Source organism: Mauremys reevesii, linkage group 21 (genome assembly GCF_016161935.1).
Source record: "Mauremys reevesii isolate NIE-2019 linkage group 21, ASM1616193v1, whole genome shotgun sequence".
NCBI classification, from domain to species: Eukaryota; Metazoa; Chordata; order Testudines; family Geoemydidae; genus Mauremys; species Mauremys reevesii.
In genome coordinates this window covers 10,451,516-10,474,107 of record NC_052643.1, presented here as the reverse complement: position 1 = coordinate 10,474,107, position 22,592 = coordinate 10,451,516, and the positions used below count along the sequence as shown (strand labels likewise).

The window sequence follows — 22,592 nt, the reverse complement described above, 5'->3', positions numbered from 1 at the left end:
GAAAACCATCCAGCCCCCTGCATTGAGGCAGGACCAAGGAAACCTGACAGCGGTTGGTCCAACCTGTTGTGAAACCCCCCCAGGAAGGGGATTCCACCGCCCCTTGGAGGCCTGTTCCGGAGCCTGAGAGTGAGAAAGTTTTCCCTGATCTCTTCAGCTGGGGGCTTTTCTCCCCTCCGGACACCCAGCTCTGCTGCCAAGGGCAGAAGCAGCACAGCGGGCCTCGGGCAGAGGGTTTCTCCTGCTCCCCGGCTCGGCCGCGGGTCCCCCCGCCCCGCCGAGAGGAGGGGCTGGGAGCGGGGAGGTGCCAAGCGGCAGCTGGGAGCTATTTGGCCCATGTGATCCGGCCGGCCGGAGCTCTTCGCGTCTGGCGCCCAGGAGGAGCCCGGCGAGCGCGGCTCCAGCCCTGAAATTGCCCGCGGGGGAGTCAGGCGCTGCCGGGGTTTGCCGCGGGGGGGCCCAGCGAGGCGGGGGCAGGAGGAGCCGGGCTTGCGGGCAAGGGGTGGGGCTGCTTTTCCCCTCGCCCCCCGGCATCCCAGCGGCCCGGCCTGGGGAGGACGCGGACGGGGAGCCCCGAAGAAACCTGCCCCCCCCCGGCCGCTGCCATGCTCCGCTGCCGCGTCCCGGGGCGCTAGGAAGCGGCGCTGCTCGGGGAGGAGGGCTCGCAGGGTAAGGAGCGGCGCTGGGGCTCGGGGGGTGGCGGCCGTGCCCTCTCCCCCTTCCCGGGGGGCCGGCGGGGGGCTGGCACTGGGACGAGCCGCAGGGCGCTGGCTGGGGGGTGCCCCCCCCCCGGTGCAGCCAGGCGGCTGCTGGGGCAGGGGCCGCCCCTGAAGCTGCGGGATGGGGAGTCCCGGGGGTAACGTGGGCATCTCTTGCCCACCCCGGGAAACCCGGAGCAGCCCGGGAAAGGCGGGGTCGAGCCGGTCGGCTCCGAAGCGGTTCGTGTTCCGGCGCGAAGGGGTTAATGGAAACTTGGCTCGGGACCGGTCCTCACTTCCCACCTTCTGCGGCTTCGGTTTCCTATTTAGCGGCCCACACTAGGGGTAGAGACCAGTACCTCGCCTGTGTGCCGGCCCCCCCCTCTCCCTCCTCCCCCAAAACATCCCGCTTTGAGGGAGCTCTCACCTGCTGGAGCTTCTGCTGACAGGGTAAACTCACTTTCCTACTCAATCTCCTCTCCTGCCCAACAGTCAGTATTCCCCCCCCCCCTTAAGATGCAGCTGCTGTGCAAACACTGGCTGTTGAAAACTTTACTTGGGATGAGGATTTCCCCCGCCCCCAAGTTCATGGCAAAGAACTTTTTTCTTCTAGTAACTGAACTAGCTCAATGCAAATCTTAAAAAAAAAAAAAACCCAAAACAAACAAACAAACCACCCCACAACCAAACAATACACAACTCTGATTCCTCTACACTTTATGCCCTTGTTTGTGCAGCTTAAAGGAGCGGTTGTATCTGAACTGCTCTGTTATAGTATCTTCACCCTAGGGCAAAAGTGAATGGCGGTGGCCTTTTCATATGAAAATGAGTTAAGATGAGCTGGGCCAATCGCAAGTGACAGTTGTCACAGAGCTGTCAGCCGGGGACCTGGGCAAATGCTTTATGTCCTTTATCAGACAACCCAAGTGATTGGGACGCAAGGAAATGTTTAACGGCCAGAGGTCATCTGCTGTATCCGTGTGTGAATTTGAAAGGCAAACACCGATAAGGTCGATTCAGAGAGTTAAACTAACGAAGGAAATAGGTTTGTTTGTCAAGTGTGTGCCTTACAGTGCCGCGCTGAATGGTCTTGGGAGCACACCCTGCAAGTCTAATGAGCATGGTTATTTTTACATGGTCATCTCGGTAGTATAAGATGACTTCAGCCTGGTTTTAAATAGCTGGTGTCTGTCATTTCCATGACAAAATACTCTTGACAAGTAAAGACGAAATGCAGTTAATTTGAGATACCAGGTGGGTGAGGTAATATTGGGCCAACTTCTGTGGGTGAAAGAGACGAGCGTTTGAGCTTTTGCAGAGCTCTTCATCGGGGGTTTCCTGGTTCGTTTGGCATTTGTGGCTTCCTGACTGAGCCGATGGCTAATGAACAACCTGACATGTCATGAGCTGCACCTAGACCATTTACAATGAACACCAGGTTTATCTTCTGTCCTGCCTAAAGCATCCTTTTGGGTCAGATTTAAGGCTGGTCTACACTGGGAACGTGCATTGGCACAGCTTGTGTCTCGGGGTGTGAAAAATCCATGCCCCTGAGACACATAATTATACTGACCTAAGTCCCTCTGTAGACAGGGCTGGATCCATGGGAGAATTGTGGGAGAGGTTTCCCACTACTGTTTCTGGTGTAGTTGTCTACACTTGAAACGCTACTTACAAGTATAGACAAGCCCTAAGTGCTTGTAAAAATGGCAACAATCAACCTTCCTGAGGGGGAATTGAGCTTTTTACTCCTGTCAGCAATACAGGACAGAGACAGATAGGGGAGGCAAGGGTTGATTTTAAATATATTTTTTTACCTTTTTTGTTTTGCCTCATCCCTTCAGAATGTGACCTGCAGGCTCTGTAAGAGAGAAATACTGCTTTAATTTATAGATTTGCAGCATTGCTGTAACCATGTTGGTCCCAGGCTATGAAAGAAACAAAGTGAGAGAGAGAGACTATACCTTTTGTTGGATTAACTTCTGTTGCGGAAAGAGCAGACCTGAAGAAGAGCTCTTTAGAGCTAGAAAGCTTGTCTCTTTAACCAACAGAAGGAGATTGCCTCACCCGCCTAGTCTCTCTAATTTATACCCTGCAAGTTGAAGGCCTGATCCTCTGAGCAGTCCATGTGCAGAATTCCCATTCACTACAACGGGGGATCTGGGTACATGGGACTGTAGAATGAGACTGTGGATGACAATTGTAGGGGTGGGGGAGGGACAGCCCTCTGAGCAGAGCCAGTTGATATGAAATGCATTGAGAATAAGATGGAGCCATTCCTCTACTTACAAAGTAATCTAAAAGTAAATGGCACCTTCAAGAGGGACTTAAACGTTGATACATGCAAGACTCTTTTCCCCCTTGATAGGATGACATTTAAATGCGAACTGCTCCTTCAATCTGCCTGGCCGTGTCTTGGCTGTTCTGGCTTTATCAAGAACTAAGATGATTGACATATTAAGGTGTAATTTATTCCTCCCTCCTTCTGCCCATTCATCTTTTTTTTTTTTTGTATTGCAGAGGCAATAGGAATGATAACTGTTTCACAGCAGAGTATTCCTCTGGAGGGGGATTGTGCTGGTGCAGCTTAGTGCATTGTCTCTGTTTCTTCAGAGATCACTGAAGTGCATTATAATGTGATTGGGAGTTTGTGTGTGTTTTGGATCCCATATGTTGGATGTGTCTAAGCTGTGGTCTGGTTTTCCAGGAACTAATTTGCTGTAATGGTGTATTGTCCTCCTGTGGAGTCAGGTGGCTTCACATGGATCCTGGACACAAAAGGAGTTGGTTTAATATTCAGTCCTTCCCCCCCAATAAGCTATAAATGATGCACTTTAAAATGGGCTGGGTACGAATTGATGAAGGCATTTGATTTGTAGTTGAGCCAGTTAGAACACTGGAATTCCTAGCCCTATGGATTTGTACATAAGCTGCTGCATGCTGTGGAGCTAACACTGCATAAACTGAGTAATTTTCAAGTTCAAGGAGTCTTGCATTTAATCCAGTAAGTTTTTATTTATTTTATTTTCATAGTTCAGTGGTATTTATAGGGGACCCTGACGGTACCTTTATTTGTGTTAGTGTTTGATTCATAGTTCATTGGGGGGCGGGGAACAGAGGAGTAGAATTGTTCAACATTTCCCCCAGAAGTGTTCAGGAAAAAAAAATCCGGTAAACCATGCATTCAACTTGATGTAATTATGACTGACAGTCTTTTTAACTTTCAAGACTCACAGTTTTGTCTCCATTTCTTTTATCTGGTCTCTGGTCTAACACTGCAGCATATTGTACTTCTTGTCACACTTTTCCATGGGTTTTTAAAAGTGACGTGAAGCATGGCTGCTGAGGACAGGGTCCGCATTGTCTCCTGCCCCGTGCAAAGATGTGGGCTGCTTGCCCTGGAGTTCTTGCTTATGTTGTAAATGTAGCTGAAGATGCAGCTGATTCTTCAGCTGATGTGATGCTGTTCATTCACGGTGGCTGCATTTGCTACAAAGAGGGTAGCAACAGCTTCTTCCTCTGTGTGTGGTGGCAGGGAGGGGAAGGTATTACGTATCTGTCTAGGTTCATGTGATTGGCTGATATGGTGAGTGGTTGGAGTACTCAGTGCTTACCTGCGCTCTTCCTGCACCAGCAGCACTTACTCCACGAGCAGCTGGACGTTAGTAAGGATGGGAGCAGGTTCTGACTTGGAACTCTAAACCAACCTATTTGTCTCGCCCTTTGAAGCAGGGCTCAACTACTCTCACGTGAGAGAATGGGACAGGGGTGGGGAGGAGATGAGCAAGTTGCTCCCCGCCGTCCTCGAGGGCTTGGTTAGATGAGGGAGATCAGTGCCAATGTGTGTGCATCAGCGAGGCTCTTTTAGTACAGCTACGCCAGTGCAAAGCCCTAATGTAGGTGTTGCACCCGTGCAATTTATACCTGGGGTCAGTCACAACAGTGTAATAACTACAGGAGAAGTTTGCAATGATTGATTTGGTGCAAATTTCCCTGACATAGTCATCAGCTAAGATGGAGACCTGTCCAGTGGGCAGCCCTGCTCTTCACGTGAGCAGACTAATAATGGGAGAGTTGTTTAATCTCTCCTGCTAATGGCTCCTGTAGAGTGCTGGGGCAGGGCACTAATTAGACACCAGCTGTATGATGAGCTCCTGAAGAGATTGTGCAGTCAAGGGTAATGCTCCTGGGATATGAAAAGTGAATAAGTGTCTGAGAACGGAGGCTTCCAAACCGTGGTCTGTGGAGTTCTTGCTGCTGGTCTTCAGAGTTGGCTCATGTCAACATGCTGCTGACTCACTTCCAGCTACTACATTTTATTAGATAGCAAACTACTTCCCTAAGGTTGCTCTTCCGTGTAAGCAATTGCTGGAGTTACCACAAGGATGTTATGCCGTTGCACATGGGCAAACAGGGGAGTGACACATGCTATTGCTTGGGTCTGTCCAAGAGACTATATTTTTATTGAGATGCAGTCCCAAGTCTGGAGAAAGTTTGAGAGCCTTAGAACAGGAGTGGAACCCAACCCAAGGCAAGCTCTTGCCCAATGATTGTAGTTATCTTAAAGCCTAATGGCCTGTTCCACTAATGCCACAGGAAGCATTGCTCTATCAAACCATGTCTTTCACTGGGGAGGAGGGGGGGAAAGAATATGGGAATAGTCTTCCAAAGTAAGTAGCTAATAAGTTTTGTACTGGTGAGACCCACCTATCTGAGCTGAGTGGCTTGCTGGAGATCTTGGCAGCTGCGTGATTGAAGGAGACTTTTGTGTGTAGAAGGATGTCTCTTAGGGACAAATTATGGTGGGTCATTGAATTAAATGTAATAGAAAACTGTTAAAAACAGAACAGGAAGTCTTGACACTTGGAGTTGGAAAAAAAACAAACCCACTGCTGAGGCTGGATGAGAACTTCAGTAATGGGATATTTAAGACCACAAACTTTTTTTTTTTTTTTTGGTGTGTGCAGCTGTGTCAAAACAGCAGAACACCTAGTTCCAGTGTGCAATTAGGGGATGGACTCTAGTAGCCAGGATCCCTGGGCTCACTTTGAAATGTGCAAGTTTGGCATTATTGACTTTCTCAGTTTACAAATAATTGTACAAACCACACCAAGATGGGCACTAAATACCATCGCTAAAAGCAAAAACCCTTTGTAACAAAGTCAGGGAGGGCACACGGCCAGACTCGGTACAGATGTTCCAGGCTCAGAATACTGAACAGTCTGCTGCACTGGCTTCCGGCCCCTTACCACATCAGATTTGAGCTCCTGTCCTTCACTTTCAGGGCCCTGCACAATCTCTGCTCTAACTTCCTCCTGCCGATACCTTCCTCTTAGGCTATGCTTTCACTGCAGAAAGGGTGAGTGTGACTTTTTTATTTTGCATCAGGGTAGCAAACAATGTAAAATCCCCAATGGAGTCAAGGCACAAGAAGTTACCTCGATTTATGGCAAGTTGAGGTCAACCCTTCTTAATCTCCCTCCCCCTGCCTTCCATCAAGCTACCTTGATGTGAAAACTCTTTGTCTTTTTTGTCATGTTTCGTGGCTTGTTTTCAGCTTAGCCTCTTCATGCTGCCCCTCTGTTTGGAACGTACTCTCTTATTTTTGTAGGGACTAACTCACTTTGCCCTCTAAAGCACATCTTATACTAGTGTAAATGAATGGCCTTTTTAATAGCTCCCCCTTCTCCTCAGAAGTTAACCAACACATTTCAGTGACCGGGGAGTAGGGTGACCTGGCAGCAAGTATGAAAAATTGGGACGGGGTGGGGGTAATAGGTGCCTATATAAGACAAAGTCCCAAATATCAGGACTATCCCTATAAAATCGGGACATCCGGTCACCCTTCCGGGGAGAGGTGCATGAATGTAGCCTGGCACGTTTCTTTTCTATGTTCAAGCAAATCTATGCTTGTAGGGCCGAAAGCGAAACTTGAGTCACTGTTAGAACTTGCTTCAGTGCCTCCCTCCCTTTTTTCAGAGTCCAATCTTAGTGGCTTTTAAAGCCAAGGTAGGGCAAAGCAGCAAGTCCTGCATAGCCACATGCTATCAGATAAGAAGACTATCCAGCAGATAGCATGTGCAGTAAGGCAAGTTTAGGGGAATTAAACACTGGGAAGCTTCCACACTGTGTGAGATACAAGGAAGGAAACTGGAACATCTGGATTTGGCTATTATATGCCTAATCTAGGTTTTGGGTCACATGTCACATTTCTCTGACATGGCCCTATCTGTTACTGCGCTATATACTCGGGTGCCATTCTTCAAATCCAAATGAAGAGGGGGAAGAGCTCAGAGTTAATTATAAGAGCTTTGCATCTCCTCACTACTGGGTTGATTAAGTGCATAGGATCTCCCTCTCCTCCCCCTGCCAAATTGGTGTGTCTTGCTTTGTCCCTGTATAACCACATTGTGAACTCTCGTTTCTTGGCTGGAAGGAGGCTGCTTTGTGCCATGTGGTCACAGTACAAATAATTTTCTCAGCTGAATGAGGATCAGATAGGCTTCCAGGTTCTTTGTCCATGTGAAAGAGGCACTGGAGCCTCAAGACAATAGGTGCTGTCCTTGGTACATCTTCTTAAATAGCTGTGGCGGTGTAGCTGTAAGTGGGGGTTGGGAGATGTGTTATACAGTTGTCCTGTGTGTGATGGTAATAAAAATGGGCATTGCGATAACTGCCTCCCAAAAGATCTGGATGCAGCAGTGGGATTGTATTAACTTGGGGCTCGTAGCCGCCTTGACGCGTGGGTTCTGAAGTGCGGAAACTGCCCAGAGGGTTTTCCCAGATGTGAGGGACAGGATGGGAAGGAAAGAAGGTTCTCCTATGTTTAAAGCATCCTTTAGGACAGAGGGCTTCTCTTCTACTGGGAGGGGATGGGCAGAAGTGAAGATCTGGTCTAAACTCAGTTTTCCCAGCATAACTATTTTGGTTAGTGGTGTGACCTTCATTTGACCAAAATAGTTGTACCTGTACAACTCCTAGTATGGGCACAGCTATATTGGTATAAAACTGCCTTGTATTGGTATAACTTATTCTGTCACAAGAAGGGGGAGTAAACGTAACTGGAATCAATCACCTTTATGTCACTGTAACTGTGCCCACGCTGGGGTACTGCTTTAACTGTACCGATATAGTTAAAGCAGTACAAGAGTCGACAAAGCCATGGATAATTGATTGACACAAGGTTCCTGGAACCCACTTCCTTACTTCATTTTGATGAACAGTCCTTGTGTTCTCTGGATACTACGATAAAAACTGACCATTCCTCTTTCTAGCCACCAGGCAACAAAGTAGTGAGAATAAGTCCATTCTCCTTCTACCAAGATCGTAAAGATTTAGGAAGTTATTTCCAGCAGAGCTGGTCACGTGTGACTTTCAGACAAGGTTACAGCTGCTTGATTACTTAGCAATCATTTATTTATAGGCTAATGGAAAGAGCCATACTCATTTACCAGTTTCAAGTTATCCTGATGGATCGATTATTCCCACTTTCCCCCCGCAAAGAGCTTCCTCGGCCAGGGCCTCTTGCATCCTTTTGGTTTGTTTTGCCTAGATCTTCATTTGAAATACTAGTTGGGGGGGGGCGGGAGGGGCACAGGGCTAGAGCCACTGAAAAATTTATAGCTTGATGTCTTTGTTAGAAGCAAAGCCCCAGCAAACTGTGCTGGGGAAGGAATGTCCTTGTGGGTGCTGGCTGATAACTGAATAGGGATAATAGCGTTTTGCAACAATAGCTCTCTGGAATCTGAAACTGAATGGAGAGAGATGGTTGAATTTCATGTGTCTTTGTTGGTGTGATTTGTGTGTGTGTGTGTGTGTGTGTAAGCCAGGGCCTGAGTGGTGCTTGTGTTTCTGTGATTCTCTGACAGTTCTCTCTTTCTCTGGGTTTTTGTTAACCTTATCGGGTTCAGCAGCAACAGCCAACGCTGGTATCAATGTCCTCTCTCCTTAATGGACACTGCTGCCTTCAGCAGCTCACTTAGCACTCATCAGCTATAAATAGCCTGGTTGGTGGGAGGCTGCCAGGGTCAGGGAGCCATTTACCACCGCAGTAAAAGCGGTGATAGGTGTGATCCCTTCTCTCTATATATTGCTCAATCTTATCACTGAGACTTTGTTTTAACAAGAATACTCCTCTGGTTTCACTTAAATCTTTTGGAAATCCTTGTGTGGACACACTTAGTTTGGCTTAGGTTAAATCAGTTAGGAATCTATTTAAGCTGAAATAAGCCACCCCTAAACTGAAGTGTGTGTACACACAGGGACTTGCCTGTTAAGAGGACAAGGCCTGCGTTTCAGTGGGAGGTTCATTCAGCAGGAGCAAGCTAGCTGCCAGCAGAAGGAACTCCACCAAAATGCAGTGGGTCTGTATATTATCTCGTTCGTGAGGACACTAGCGCATGTTGGGCAAGCAGTTGTTTGCTCTCTGCTGAACCTTGGACATGGTTGTGAGGGGGTGAAGAGCAAGCCAGCTCTGTCCTGTTTAGAGCAAGTTTTTAAAAATAAGCTGTTGCTAATAGGTAGAAATTCTGTGTAGCCATTCTGTGGGGGAGGGAGAGTACCACGGTCAGGGGGCTATCTGCATGGCCCCTCCTTGCCTCAGAAATATGAGTGGTTGGGAAGTTGTTTTTATAGATGGGAAACAAAATCTTAATAAGAGCAGCAAAGAGTCTTCTGGCACCTTATAGACTAACAGACGTATTGGAGCATGAGCTTTCGTGGGTGAGTACCTACTTGGTCGGATGCATGTAGTGGAAATTTCCAGGGGCAGGTATATATAAGCAAGCAAGAAGCAGGCTAGAGATAACGAGGTTAGATCAATCAGGGAGGATGAGGCCCTCTTCTAGCAGCTGAGGTGTGAAAACCAAGAGAGGAGAAACTGGTTCTGTAGTTGGCAAGCCATTCACAGTCTTTGTTTAATCCTGAGCTGATGGTGTCAAATTTGCAGATGAACTGAAGCTCAGCAGTTTCTCTTTGAAGTCTGGTCCTGAAGTTTTTTGCTGCAGGATGGCCACTTTAAGATCTGCTATTGTGTGGTCAGGGAGGTTGAAGTGTTCTCCTACAGGTTTTTGTATATTGCCATTCCTTAAGTCTTAATAAGTGACTTGCCTGACTTTACACAGGAAGTTTGTGGCAGAGCTGGGAATTCAACCCAGATCTCTCCAGGCCCAGTCCCCGTCCCCTGCCTTAACTGCAAGGCCATTCTTCCTGTCTGACACCCCCACTCCCGCAGGAGAGTGGGATGCTATTCAGAGTACTTTACTGACTCATGACATGCACATTCTTTCCCAGCGTCCAGCTCTTGCTTAGTCACAGTAATGCTGCTTGACTCCTCCTCAGCTTTAAGCATATGGCAGCAATTTGCTCTTCCAAACACTTCATCATTTTGCTTGAGTCCTGTTAGCTTTAAACCCACCTTCCCTAGTTCTGCCTTGTCCAACAGCCTCAAAGAGATGGAGGTTAAGTGTATAGCCATATAGTCAGCTCAAATAGTTCATCGGGTCAGCCTTTCAACCAAGCAAATGTCAGCCTGGTCTGACCAACCTTCCGCCTGTGAGAGACACCTTGCAATATCATGGACAAACCTTATTGAATTAAGTTCAAGTGTCTTAGGAACTCATTGTATTGAAAATGCAAATGTTTGTGGTGTTGTAGGATTGGGTGTAACTTCTCTGGAAGACGTGACCAGTGTAAACTCTTGGGAAGTGTTATGAGCTTCAAAGGACTCGGGGAAACAATGGGCTAGACAGACCAAGCAAAGTGGGATACCTAGGAAGTACTTGGGAGGCAGGGAAGGTAACTTCTTATCTCTGGAACCTGCTCCCTGAGGAGAAACCCATTGTCTGCTGATCACCTGTTATGCGCAATCAAGATCAGAGGCAGATACAATTAACTCAGGCCTAAACAGAGACTGGGAATGGTTGGGTCATTACACTAATTGAATCTATTTCCCTATGTTAAGTTCTCCTCACACCTTCTATGGGTCATCTTAATTATCACTGCAAAAGTTTTTTTTTTTTTTTCTCCTCCTGATGATAGCTCATCTCAATTGATTAGACTCTTCCTGTTGGTATGCATACTTCCACCTTTTCATGTTCTCTGTATGTATAAATATCTCGTGTCTGTGTGTTCCATTCTATGCAGCCGAAGAAGTGAGCTGTAGCTCACGAAAGCTCATGCTGAAATAAATTTATTAGTCTCTAAGGTGCCACTAGTACTCCTGTTCTTTTTGCGGATACAGACTAACACGGCTGCTACTCCGAAACATCTCCGTCTGTGCTTGTCCTGAGCCAAGGCGGTTCTGTACTTATGATCTCAGAAGGGCTTGGTGTTTGAAGGACCATTCCCCTCCCAGAGCCCCTGCTGGAGTCAGGGGTGATCTCTGGTAAGCTATTAGCTTGCAGGTAGGTTTTTTTTTCTTGTTAATTTTTCTTGTCTAATGCTGGTACATGAAGAATAACGCTTAGAAAACGCTGTGTGGTAACTGTGGACAATTATGCTGTTTATAGCCTCCGAGGGAGGAAAGCCAAGCAGGCTTGCTGCGCAGTCAGAACTGCTGGGGATTCACAATGTAGGCAGGGAACTGTGCAGCCTGGATATAGGCCAGTCGGGAGAGGGAGCGGAGACGAGAGGTGAGGACTGGGGAGCCAGGCACCTAGAGCAGGTTCCTTTGCTGGGCCATAGAGAGGGAAATACAGGTGCAGTTGCTCTGAACTGTGACACGGCATGTTTGTCTGAACTCTCCCCTTGCCTGCAGGCCTCTTGCTGTGCTGACCAGGGGTTCTGGAAGCGGTGCCTTCCCTCAGTAACTGAGGCGGCTCTGTTCTTTCACAGCCTAACTGCAGAGGTAGGAGAGGAGAGCTCTAAGGTGTCTGAAATGATGACTGGGATCCAAAGAATGCAGCTTTGCACTACACGTGGCTTTGCATCTGGTATGTAAAGGAGGAAACATGCCCACGGAATTACTTAATTTTTTCAGTGTTATGCGCGTGTGACTAGGAACCAGGATGTCTGATTCCTTTTCCTGGGAATATCTCTGCCGTGGTGTGTGACCGTGGGAATGTCCCTGCTGTGGTGTGTGACCGTGGGAATATCCCTTAATCTCTGCCTCTGTTTCCCTGTTTGTAAAAAGGGGTTGATGCATCTGCTTCACAGGATGGGTTGTGACAAAGTGTTTGTAAATGACTTTGATCCTTGACTGATAGGTGCAGCAGTAGTGTTTAATAGTTAGCTTGCGTGTGCGTGCATTCTGTACAGGGTGGATCTGAGTTAAATCAAATTGATTTAAATCACTAGTCAGGAAGACTCGATTTATTCATGGATGTCTACATAAAAGTGCATTCTTGTTGGTTGTTATAACCTTCATATGTATTCTTCACAAGTAGAGGAACTTCATTCAAATATTCCCCGACTGGGTCTCTTCTACAATGGCAGCAGGCCATAAGTTTTCCCTTCTAGTGAGAGAATGGTATGGTAGATCTCAAATCAACGAAGGCTACACTCAGAATGACCTCAAGACTTCTGGAATATGCTGCTCAAACAGTTTCACTTTTGTTTCTACTGCTTATCCCTCCCTTCTCGCATTTATCTCCAGACTTCTTCTCCTTGTCCAGATCTATTCCACGCCCAACAATCTTCTAGTCATTGAACTTTTTGAAACTTTGCACTTTTAGAGAGAGGTAGGGGATTGACTTTGTGTACACAAATTTGCAGAGGAACAATAGGGTTGAGGGCTGTTATTTCTCACCTCTATATATTTATTAACAAACATGTTATCTCTGGAGACACAAGTCCACAGTTTGAGAACTGCAAAACTAAGCATCTCTGATGGTATCTTCTAGATTGAGCACCGAGTCCCATTGGGTAGATAGAAAGATTAACCTAAATCATCTGTACAGAAGCCCATAAGATTGGGTTCCTAATCCATGAACTATTGGAACTCATTTACCAACCTTTTCATAAACATTACATGAATATATTGTCTCATATTATAGAATTAGAATTTATAATCCCTATTCCATGGTGAGATATCTTTGAGCTATAATGTATCTTAATTAAAACTATCTTGAGATAAAATGCTTTTGAGGAAAAAACTTATCAAAAAATCTGATTTTAAATAAAAAAAAATTGAATTTTTTTAAAAATAATGGATTTGTATCCATCCTGATTCTGTACAAACTGCTTCACACAATCCAGTGAGGTAGGCAACTATCCATCAGATGTTAAACTTGTGTGTTTCCAGACTTAACTGGGGTGCCTGGAGCATTGTGGGGGCTGTTGGCACAGCTAGGATTAGAATGCCAGGAGGTCCTGGCTTCCATTTCTGTGTTTAGAAGTAGCTTGGTCCAGTAAACTAATTATCCATGCTGAGTAGGATGGAAGTTTTCCCACGGTCTTATCTAGTATGTTTACACTGCATAGTACACGTGTGCTGAAATAGTTTATAATATTGCTTCGCTAACATGCAATTATGCACTTATATAATTTTACTGGCAGAGGTGATGCAAGGTAATTCCAGGTATGTCTACACTGCCGAGACCCAGTAATGTAGACACAGCCTGCGCCAATGGAAGGGGGTTTTCCAGGCTGTGTAGGAACACCCCCTCCCCGAGTGATGGTAGCTAAGTTGACAGAAGCATTCTGGGCCCTGGGGTTTAGGTCTGGATAGCTCTGGCACTTGTCGGGGAGGGGGGTGTTTTTTACCCCTGGACTGATATAGCTCTGTCCACTTAAGTTCAGTGTAGACCAGGTCTAAGAGTGAATTCCTCCTGCCAACTACACTCCAGCGAGTGACTGATGGCTCCAATGTTGTGTGTCCCGGATACACTAGAGGGGTATCGTTCCTGGCTGGTATAGGACTGTGCAGAACCAAGAGTTTGTCTGTCTAGCATACAAAGGAGTTTAGAAGTTCACTATTAAGATGATCCTAAGTTGCACCTAGTTGTCCAGCTTAGTTGACTGGAATAGAGGGAAACAGAGACTTGCTTGGAGAGAGATACAGGGAGTTGGTGGCACTTCTAGACGTGATCGTTTTTGGTCTGACCGGTGCACAGGCTTAACCTCCCTTTAAACTTAAGGCTTTCCTGGCTCTGATGAAATGTCTGTTGCAGTTATTCTGTATTGTGACAGGTTTACATGGTGGCAGTCTCCATAGTAGTGATACTCTAATTAGCTTCTCCCACTCTAGTCATAGCAATTCTGCAGTCTTGGAAACTAAAATTTTAATGCAGCTCTGGTACAGTCTCAAGGAAAACCCTGCTGCAGTTAACAAATGAGTGCTGTTGAGGCTGGCGCCAGCCTGAACTCTCTAGGAGTGCTCTAGTAGTGAAGAGACGTGAGTTCAGCTTAGTGATGTTTCATACATGTACGATCTGGGCTAGGAGTGGTTCTAGTAAGTGGAAAATTGGTGGGGTTAAATCTGTGTTTTTCATGCTGCTGAAAGGGGCTTGATCGATGATGCAATTTTCTGCACTATTCAATCTGCAGCAACATGAGCTTCCTCAGTCCTAACCTGGAAGGATCATTTCTAGGGGTCAAAGGCTACTTTGATTTCCTTGACCTCTCCCGTACAAGGCTGGCTGATGTTCAAGGTGTATGCTGGGCTGAGCTCCCCCCAAAAAACTCACTGAATAGCTACAGTACAGGAACAACTCTGTCCCTGACAATCTGTGTATAAAGCAATGACTTAGAGGTGAAATGCTGAATAACTCCTCATCCGTCCCCTGCGCCATCAGATTGCCTGCAAACTGGCTCCTTGTGTGCTGTTGATTTGGAAGGGGAGCGTGTGCTCATAAAAGGGGTTTCATTGGTGGGAGAACAGCTGTATGTGGAGTGAGGGTTTGTTACAGGAGTGGATGGGTGAGATTCTGTGGCCTGCATTGTGCAGGAGATCAGACTAGATGATCATAATGGTCCCTTCTGATCTTAAAGTCTGAGTCTATGAGGCCAGGGATGCTGCTAAAATGGCAGATGGATGCACGAGAAGGATGCTCACTCAGTCTCCAGTGACCATCACATTCGCAGCATGTTGCTGTGCCTGAGAAAGGGGTTTAGGTCCAGGGTTCTCTGGGCCACCTGGTGCTTGTAGCATTCTGGCAGCAGCAGCCTGCCCCAAGGAGTGTGGTTTAGTGGATTTGAGGACAGGGCTGGGAGCCAGGAGGAGTTGTAAGCTAATCTCAGCTGTACCACCGACTTGCTGTGTGGCCTTGTGCAGGTCCCTTAATGCGTCAGCCCTGTCTTTAGAGAAGGAGAAATCTGCTGAGCCGGGCTGTTGTGAGCACTGACGTTCATATGGTGCTGATTTGCATGGCGCTGCCTTCTGGCTTATGCAGGAAGCAGCATTGCTTGGTTTTGGTGGGAGATTTCTCATGATGTGGGGACTCATTTTGACTGGAGGCGGAGGGAATGAATCAATCCTGACGACACCCTGAAAATGCAGCAGCTGGGCACTGTGGCTACAGCATGTTGCCTGGAACTGCTGGTGCGTGCCGGAAGCCTTTCCACCCTCATTTCTGGACGCTGGCTCATTGCAAGTCAGGAGTGGGAAGGAATTTTTCTTTTGGATGCGTTCCTAACATTGAGATAAGCAAGGACATTTGAGGTAGAGGCTTTCTTGGATGTCACCTGCCTTCTAGCCCTCCCCTTCCCTGTGGATCATGAGTCATCAGCATGGCTTGGTGAGTTTTTGCGGCAGCCTCATTATTAAGCTGCAAAATAGCCGTCTTGAAGACTGAAACATGTGTTTCTTTTAATACTTGAAACCTTCTGACTCAGTGCAAGCCTTAACAATAAACTTCCTTTGAAAGGAAGCTGGGATTGATGCCTCAAGCAAACACACCGATAAACAGAATGTATAAATCCTGGCGTAGCTTTTAATTCCTGGCATCCTGGCTCATATGTTGCTTGGGTCACAAGTGCACTGAGTTTAAACCTCTGTTGAAGAACCACTGCACCGTCAGCCCTTGATAGCCTGTACTAGAAAGGGAGATGGGAGAAGAATGTCAGCTGGTGTGAGTGTGGCTTCAGGTGTCAGCAAACTTGCTCGGTGTCTGCATGGATCTAACCAGCTCTGTTGGACCTGCACTTCCTGGTGTTCAACACTCATTTTAAGAGAGAAAAGCAGAACTTTAAATCCCCAGCCATTAGCCAGTGGAAGAAAAATCGGAAGTCCTAAACTAGACTGCAAAACTCAACGTCTGAGTTACTGTTACTCCTCTAATTAGAAAGCTTGGACCACTCCGCATTTCCCTTCATCTAAAAGAAGGCCCTGATTTCAGAGGATGGTTGAGCTGTCGTTATCCTTAAGGTTTGTTGTTCCTCCTTTTCCCCATTTGGTCATTGTGATTCTGATAGATCAGTAGCTGTGCCTTCAGGCTGGGTGCTCCTGGCTGACACCCCTTGCTTCTTACAAACACGTTATTCCCAGAGGAATAGCATCTAAGGCAACCTTGTATGTATGATCTATCTTCTTAAAACTCAGGATCCCTCCAGAGCTTAGAAGTGACTCTGATCCCCCAAACTAATGGGTTTTCTTCCTCTGTTAGGCTCATAAAATCTAGTGGCATCAAATGCTTGTTGTGTAACATGAGGAAGCTTTAAGTATGTTGGCTGGAACAGTTCTGCCATTGTCCAATATCTGGAGACTTGGCTGCTTGTAATTTTCACACCAATAATATGGACAACTACCTTGTTTGTGGAGGTGTATGTGAAAACGCCAGGGTGTGAGACAAACATTTTAGGAATTAGAAGTGAACTATTTCTAATAGGAAATTATGTGGAAGGGACACTGAAGTCCGTGCAGGTTATTTTAAAAACTGGGTGAAAAAGACAGGAAAGTGGGTTGTAGGCACACAAGTTCAGTTTCTTAGTGTTTTAATTGGAGAATAGTATCCTAAACTTGCAAGGAAAAGCTCTTGTTTGTTTCTGAATGAATAATTTCATTATTCTTGTTTGTTTGTTGTAAACATCCAGGCATTGTACTGACTGTCCACCCAAGCACACATGTCATTCATAAGCCCAATATAAACATGTAGAGAAGCCATTTTTCATTTGCTCTGTCTATTCCTGATTGTTTTATGGTCTGTGCATGGCTGACTGGTTGAAAAAACAAATTTTCATGTATAGAGAAAATCATGCATGAAACTAACTCTTTTCCCCCAAGCAAGATAAAGTTGATGCGATTATAAATCATCAGTAAACTGGCTACAGGTTCTGTGTGAATCTGCCTGTGTCTGTAGAAGGCTGTGAATGTTTTCTCGTAAAGTAACAACTATTTTACTTGCTGGATGTTAGGGTGTTTTTTTTAATTTAAAGAGGACTCTAATCTTCCTTAATACCTCTTGGGCATGATTTGGATGCTGGCGTCTGTTCAAACTTGTGTAGTGGCAATAGTTCAATCTGCTTTTCTCCCACCCTTACCATAGGCAGCTGCAGTAGGTTACTGTAGTATGACAATCGTATTACCAATACCTATCGCATTAGAGGAAACTAGCCCCTACGGTCCATTTGGGGTAGAGTTTTTAAACTATGTCCTTTTACTATAAAAAATTGAATTTCAAATGGCCTTGATTCAAGGGCCTTGATTACACTAGAAAGCTTTGCTATGGGGCAACAAAACCACTAGTGCAGATGAAATAGTTGGAGTGGGGTAACACTTTCTGACAAACCTTTTTTGGAGAAAAATGCAAATTTGGTAACACCAAAACATTTCACAAGCTGCTATTTCTGCTGAATTGTTTTGGTCAGAAAATATAAAATAGAAACATTTCATTTAAACAAATAAATGATTTGAAATTAACTTCGACTTAAAGGAAACATCTAAACACTTACACACAAAGTTCTGTCAAAACAACAATTTGTTTTGGGTTGAAAAAATGTTTAGGTTTGACACACAACAGTTTCCCCCTCCTGTTTTCTGGAATTGCCTGGAAACTGAAAAATCTGCTATTCGGACAGCTCTAGCAGTTATACCAGTGTAAGTGCTTGTACTGGTATAACTCCTTCTGGCTCAAGAGGTGGAAGAAGCTATACTTATGAGTTATCTTTTATTCTGTTATAACTGCATCCATCCTAGGGCTTTTAGCAGGATAAATATTTGCTTTAAAACAAAATCCCCATAACCAAAATAGTTATACCAGTAAAACTTGACATGCTGGCCTGGTCTACACATACCAGTGCCTGTCCTGAAATGTTTGCAGTCTGGCTCAGACAAATACAATATGACAAGGCTTAGCAGGATTAGATTTCTATCCGTAAATGTCAGTGAACATCGGTTCCACTGTTTACACACAAACCAATGAAAAAAAGTCCATCGATAATTAAAACTCACAAGTGGGCAAAGTAAGCAAAATGCTTCTTGAGAAGCATGACCCCCTAACTTCCTGCAACTGTGAAAACTTTCCTTGATAAAAATAGAACTTAAAAATAAACATCGTTATCCATCAAAATTATATTTAAAAAAAAAACCCAACAAATTCTGTCAAGCCCTAATATTAGTTGAATTACAAAGTGTGGAGCTCAAGGAGTGGACTAGAAAGACATCGAGAGCACTGACCAAAGTGGGAGCCTCGGTATTAGGTTTGCTAGCCTTTATTGTGCAATGCCTTGCACGTCTCAGGGCTGAACTGTTAGAATATGAGAACGGCCATACTGGGTCAGACCAAAGGTCCATCTAGCCCAGTATCCTGTCTTCTGACAGCGGCCAATGCCAGGTGCCCCGGAGGGAATGAACAGAACAGGTAATCATCAAGTGATTGGTGTTACCCTGTGGCCCATTCACCTCGACTACATAATGATTTAACAATTGACTTCCCTTGATTTGGACTCCTTTGCCACCTTAGGCTGAGGTTTTGTATCCCTTCACACAGGACTAGATGATCTCCTGAGGTCCCTTCCAACCCTAATAATCTATGATTCTATGATTCTAACCCTGCAAAAATCAGGCCTAGATTTCTGTTGGGTTTACTTCATGAAGTTAGTCTTGATTGCAAGGGGACTGATTGACTGCAAGGGACACAACCAAGGAAAGCAGCTCTGCAACAGCCAGAGTCCCTGCCTTTTGGGCCGTGCCACAGAAGGGCCCCTGTTAGGCAGGTGAAGCCCAAAATTAAGGTACTTTTGCCCTATAAAAGTGGATTCTGCTAGAAAAATTGACTTAACTTTTAAAATAAGCGAAAATGAGGCTTTGTCTCTGGACTTCAGCGTGCGTTCCCCTCCAGGGCTAGCACTGCAAACCCTGGGGTGCTGGTGCATGATAACCTGAAAGTGAAACTGGTTTAGAAGCTTCTTCATCGTCTAAGCAGAGTGAGATGCAAGAAGTAAGCAGCGTATGTAAAACGTAAAAACTGATTCATTCCTATTGGAAGATATCAATAGCAAGTGAAATTGTTCTGGGAAAAGTCTTCTCACCCTCTCTCGGAGCTCCATGCGTACTAAAGGAAGATAATTTGAGTTTTAAAAATATATCCTGTGTACAGTTCCTGCCATTCTAACCTGGGCTTCCTTAAAAGCTGATGAACAGCTGCCATGTGTGCAGGAATTTGGCATCAGTGATGGGGTTACCGTCCAATGAAACGGTTGATAAAGGAAATGCAGTTTCTCTCCACCGAGCGCTGAACAGTCTGGATTGATCTGGTGCTGCACTATGTTTTGGTGTCCTGTCTCTTCCCTGGGACACATCGACATAGCTTTGAATGGGAGGGGACGGCATCCCTTTACACTCTAGCTGCTTCTTTCCTGGGCGTAGAAGGAATCTTTGCTGTATGTTCTCTCTGGAAATAATCTGAGGACCGCTTTCAGCTGCGGACCCTACCAGGGCCAGGCTGCTTTCCTTCCTGACTTTTGTGCTGGAATGGTGTAGGCCAGCCTTAGTATATTCGTGCATTTTGGCTATTCTGCTCTGGTGCATCCCTACTTGCTCTCAATTGTAGGCTCTCTGGGGCAGGGACAGCTCTCTTGCTTATGAGCTTAATGCAGCGAGAGGCCCAGTTGCTTTTGGGGGTTTGTGGCTGTTACTGTAATATAAACAAGCTTCAGAAATGGGATATCTTCCCCTTCACAGATGTAGGAAAAACAGAGTGTGCTACTGGCTCTAATTCTTTCCCAACTCACATCCAAAAAATTCTTCCCACTATTTTCTCACAACTTCAGTGTCGTTCAGAGATCTTTCACATGTGAGGCTTACTTAGTCTTGGGACTAATTAAATTGAGCACCAAAGAAACGCTTCAGATGAGATGCTTTTCCCAATCTTCATGCAGAAATTGCCATCTGCGTGCACGTTGTTAGAAGTCAACAGGGCTCTCTGCAACCTTCTTAATGGCAATAAAACAATTTTTTTTTGTTTTAATTCTCTGAGGTTTAGATTGTTGCTCTGCTATCAGACTGCAGAAGCAGGCAGCTCACTATGGTAGCACTGCTAGTATAGTAAGTTGTCTTAGGACTTTTATAACCATGGGATGGAGATAGGATTTTACTCTTTTTTCTTTTTTCTAAATGTACGAACATGCCTGCTTCTTATCTGAGGGCACTGGGGCAGAAGGTGGTGGTGTGCAAGAAGATGGAGTTACCAAACAAGGGCTTTGTCTCCTGGGCTGGGAAGGGAATTTGATGGGAAGTCTTCAGTTTTGCAGCAGCTGCATAGATGCCAGAGCTGCTTTCTTTGGATCTGTGGCTTGTTGCCATGTCAAGAATCTATCGTGAGGAGATGCCAAATGGGACCCCGACACCATAAATGTACAAAGCCGGTGAGTAACTATACAATATTCCTTCTAGGAATGGCTGCGTTTTAAAGAGAACTCAAGCCACAGACTGTCAACAGCCAACATAAGCCAGGGATGGATGAGGCCAAGCCCTTTTCTGCTCAAGAAAGCAGCACTGGTTTAAAATCTGTCTTTAAAAAGACTTAGTCATTTAAACTGCTGCAAACCCTTGCGTGGACTCTTCTCTGGCTTGAGTGGCATTGTTGGGTTAGTTGAAAGAGATTCCTAATTAGCTGAGCCAAGCTAAAATAGCTTGTTTCAACAGAAATCAGGGTGTCTTTTAATTATAACAATGCAACTTTCTAACTCATGGATTCCAGGGACTACCAGGACTTCATGGTAGCACAGCTTCAGCTCAGGTTGTACAACTTGTGCACAATTCAGTTGGTTAAATCTGCAGGGGCACAGAGCAGTCAAGCCCCACAGTCCCTACCAAAAGAAGGATGAATTGGTGAGTTGGGCCAGGCAGAATTTAAATGTTCTTTCCAAGCTGATGATTAAACTCCCAGACCAAGGATGTGGGAATGATTTTTGTAGCAGGGGTGTTGAAAGCCATTGAGCAACACTGCAAACCCTGCATGTTATGGAAGCCACGCTATTATTACTTTAAGCCGGGGTGCTGCTACACCACTCGTTCCCGTGCCCCTGCCCCTGCCCAATCCAGGTGGAGCACGTGCCTTTGGAATGTTGAGCCGGTGGTGGAAGTAGCCTGGTGTAGTTGAACAGCGTCCCATTAAAGAGGCCAGGGTTCTAGTTTTTGTGGGGGTGGGCTCAGTAGTGTGACCTGGTTTAACTTCCTTAGCATTTTCACCTGACCCGGTTTTTCCACACTTACTGTCTGGTCACCCTACCTGTAAGAGAACTCATTTTTCCTGAGCTAGTCAGGATCAGACCAATCACAACCTGAGTTGATTAGGGAGGGACTGCGCTGATGTTTTAGACTAGCCTAATCCCCGAATAAAAGTTCACCCAAAGTAGATTTGTGAGATTCCAGGCCGCACCCAGGCCAAGAAGTAAAAAACCTGGCCAAGCAGCCAAGGAATAAGCTGAACTGGGAGACCAGGCAAGGACTGTCGGGTTTCTAGGAACCTCTGGACAGCTGCAGGACAAGTCTACTCACATTGCTGTGAGCAAAAGCATCAGTGGTACACGGGCTGCGTAAGGCTAGTCAGAGCAGGGCTGACGACCCCAGACTAAGGGAGCTGTAATGTTCCATTAGCAGCCAGGGAACTCCAGGAGGAACTCTTCAGCTCCCTGTTGATAGCGCTGGGGAACGTGGTCAGACGATTGCTCCCCCTTGCAAGGGGCTGAGGGGGAATTTCCAGTTATGGAAGCTCCCTCAAAGTGGCAGGGACCACCGGCTCCCAAACCATGGCCCTGCCCCCCCCACTGCCTCTTCCCCTTCCCCTTGAGACCCTTCCCACCCATTGCTTGCCCTTATGGCTGGTAAAAGTGATGGGGCCATGGCCCTCTGGTCCCCCTGTTCTGCTACCCCTGGATGGGGTAGGGAATGGACTGACACTAGGTAGTTACTAAGGGTGGGTGCGAGCTTGGGACCCCCCTAGAGGACTGGCTGAGATAATTGCTGCCATTGGGGAAGGACTCCTTTGTCAGACGCCAGGGAGGGAGAGTGGCCAGCCATAGTGAGAGCCCCTGCTGAAGCCGAAGTCCCGTGGGTCCCCTGGAAGGGGAGGAGTGAAGGTGAGCTTGATGGGATATATAAATATAGACCTTGTGTTCCAAGGTCGTGATGATGTAGACTCCAAGTCATGTTGGGCATTCTGAACACCAAGTGTCTGGTGTAGAGACTTCTTCCTTGACAATAAACAACATCCTTCTGACTCTTTCGTGTCCCTGATCGGGAAATACAGAAGAGCCAAACACAGAACTCAAGATTCCACCCTGCTCTCAAACAGCTTAAAGCAGAAGTGGTTTCCCGGGCGGACCACTCAAAAGGGTCATGATATTTGAGGGAATGTCCTGTTCCCGATAGGAAAGAGCGCTACAAGCCAGATTAGTCCTATCAATATTCATTGTGCAAGGGTGTGTGGGGCGGTGGGAGACAAATGCAGCTAAGCCGTAGTAGACACAGTTGAAGGCTTGCCTAGACTAGGATTTGTGGTGTGACATTGGCACATG

The 22,592-nt window shown here is 46.1% G+C and overlaps 1 protein-coding gene across 2 annotated transcripts in view; it reads left to right on the top strand.

The window, feature by feature from the left end:
- Positions 1–360: 360 nt before the first annotated feature.
- SPSB1 (splA/ryanodine receptor domain and SOCS box containing 1) overlaps positions 361–22,592 on the top strand; it is a 70,599-nt gene continuing 48,367 nt past the window's right edge. Inside the window, exons 1-3 of one of the 2 annotated variants that reach the window (XM_039509392.1) lie at positions 361–669; positions 10,939–11,082; positions 11,455–11,629. The gene's annotated coding sequence lies outside the window, so the exon portion shown is untranslated. The remainder of the gene's footprint in view (positions 670–10,938; positions 11,083–11,454; positions 11,630–22,592) is intronic. The other variant, XM_039509390.1, reaches the window with a different exon arrangement.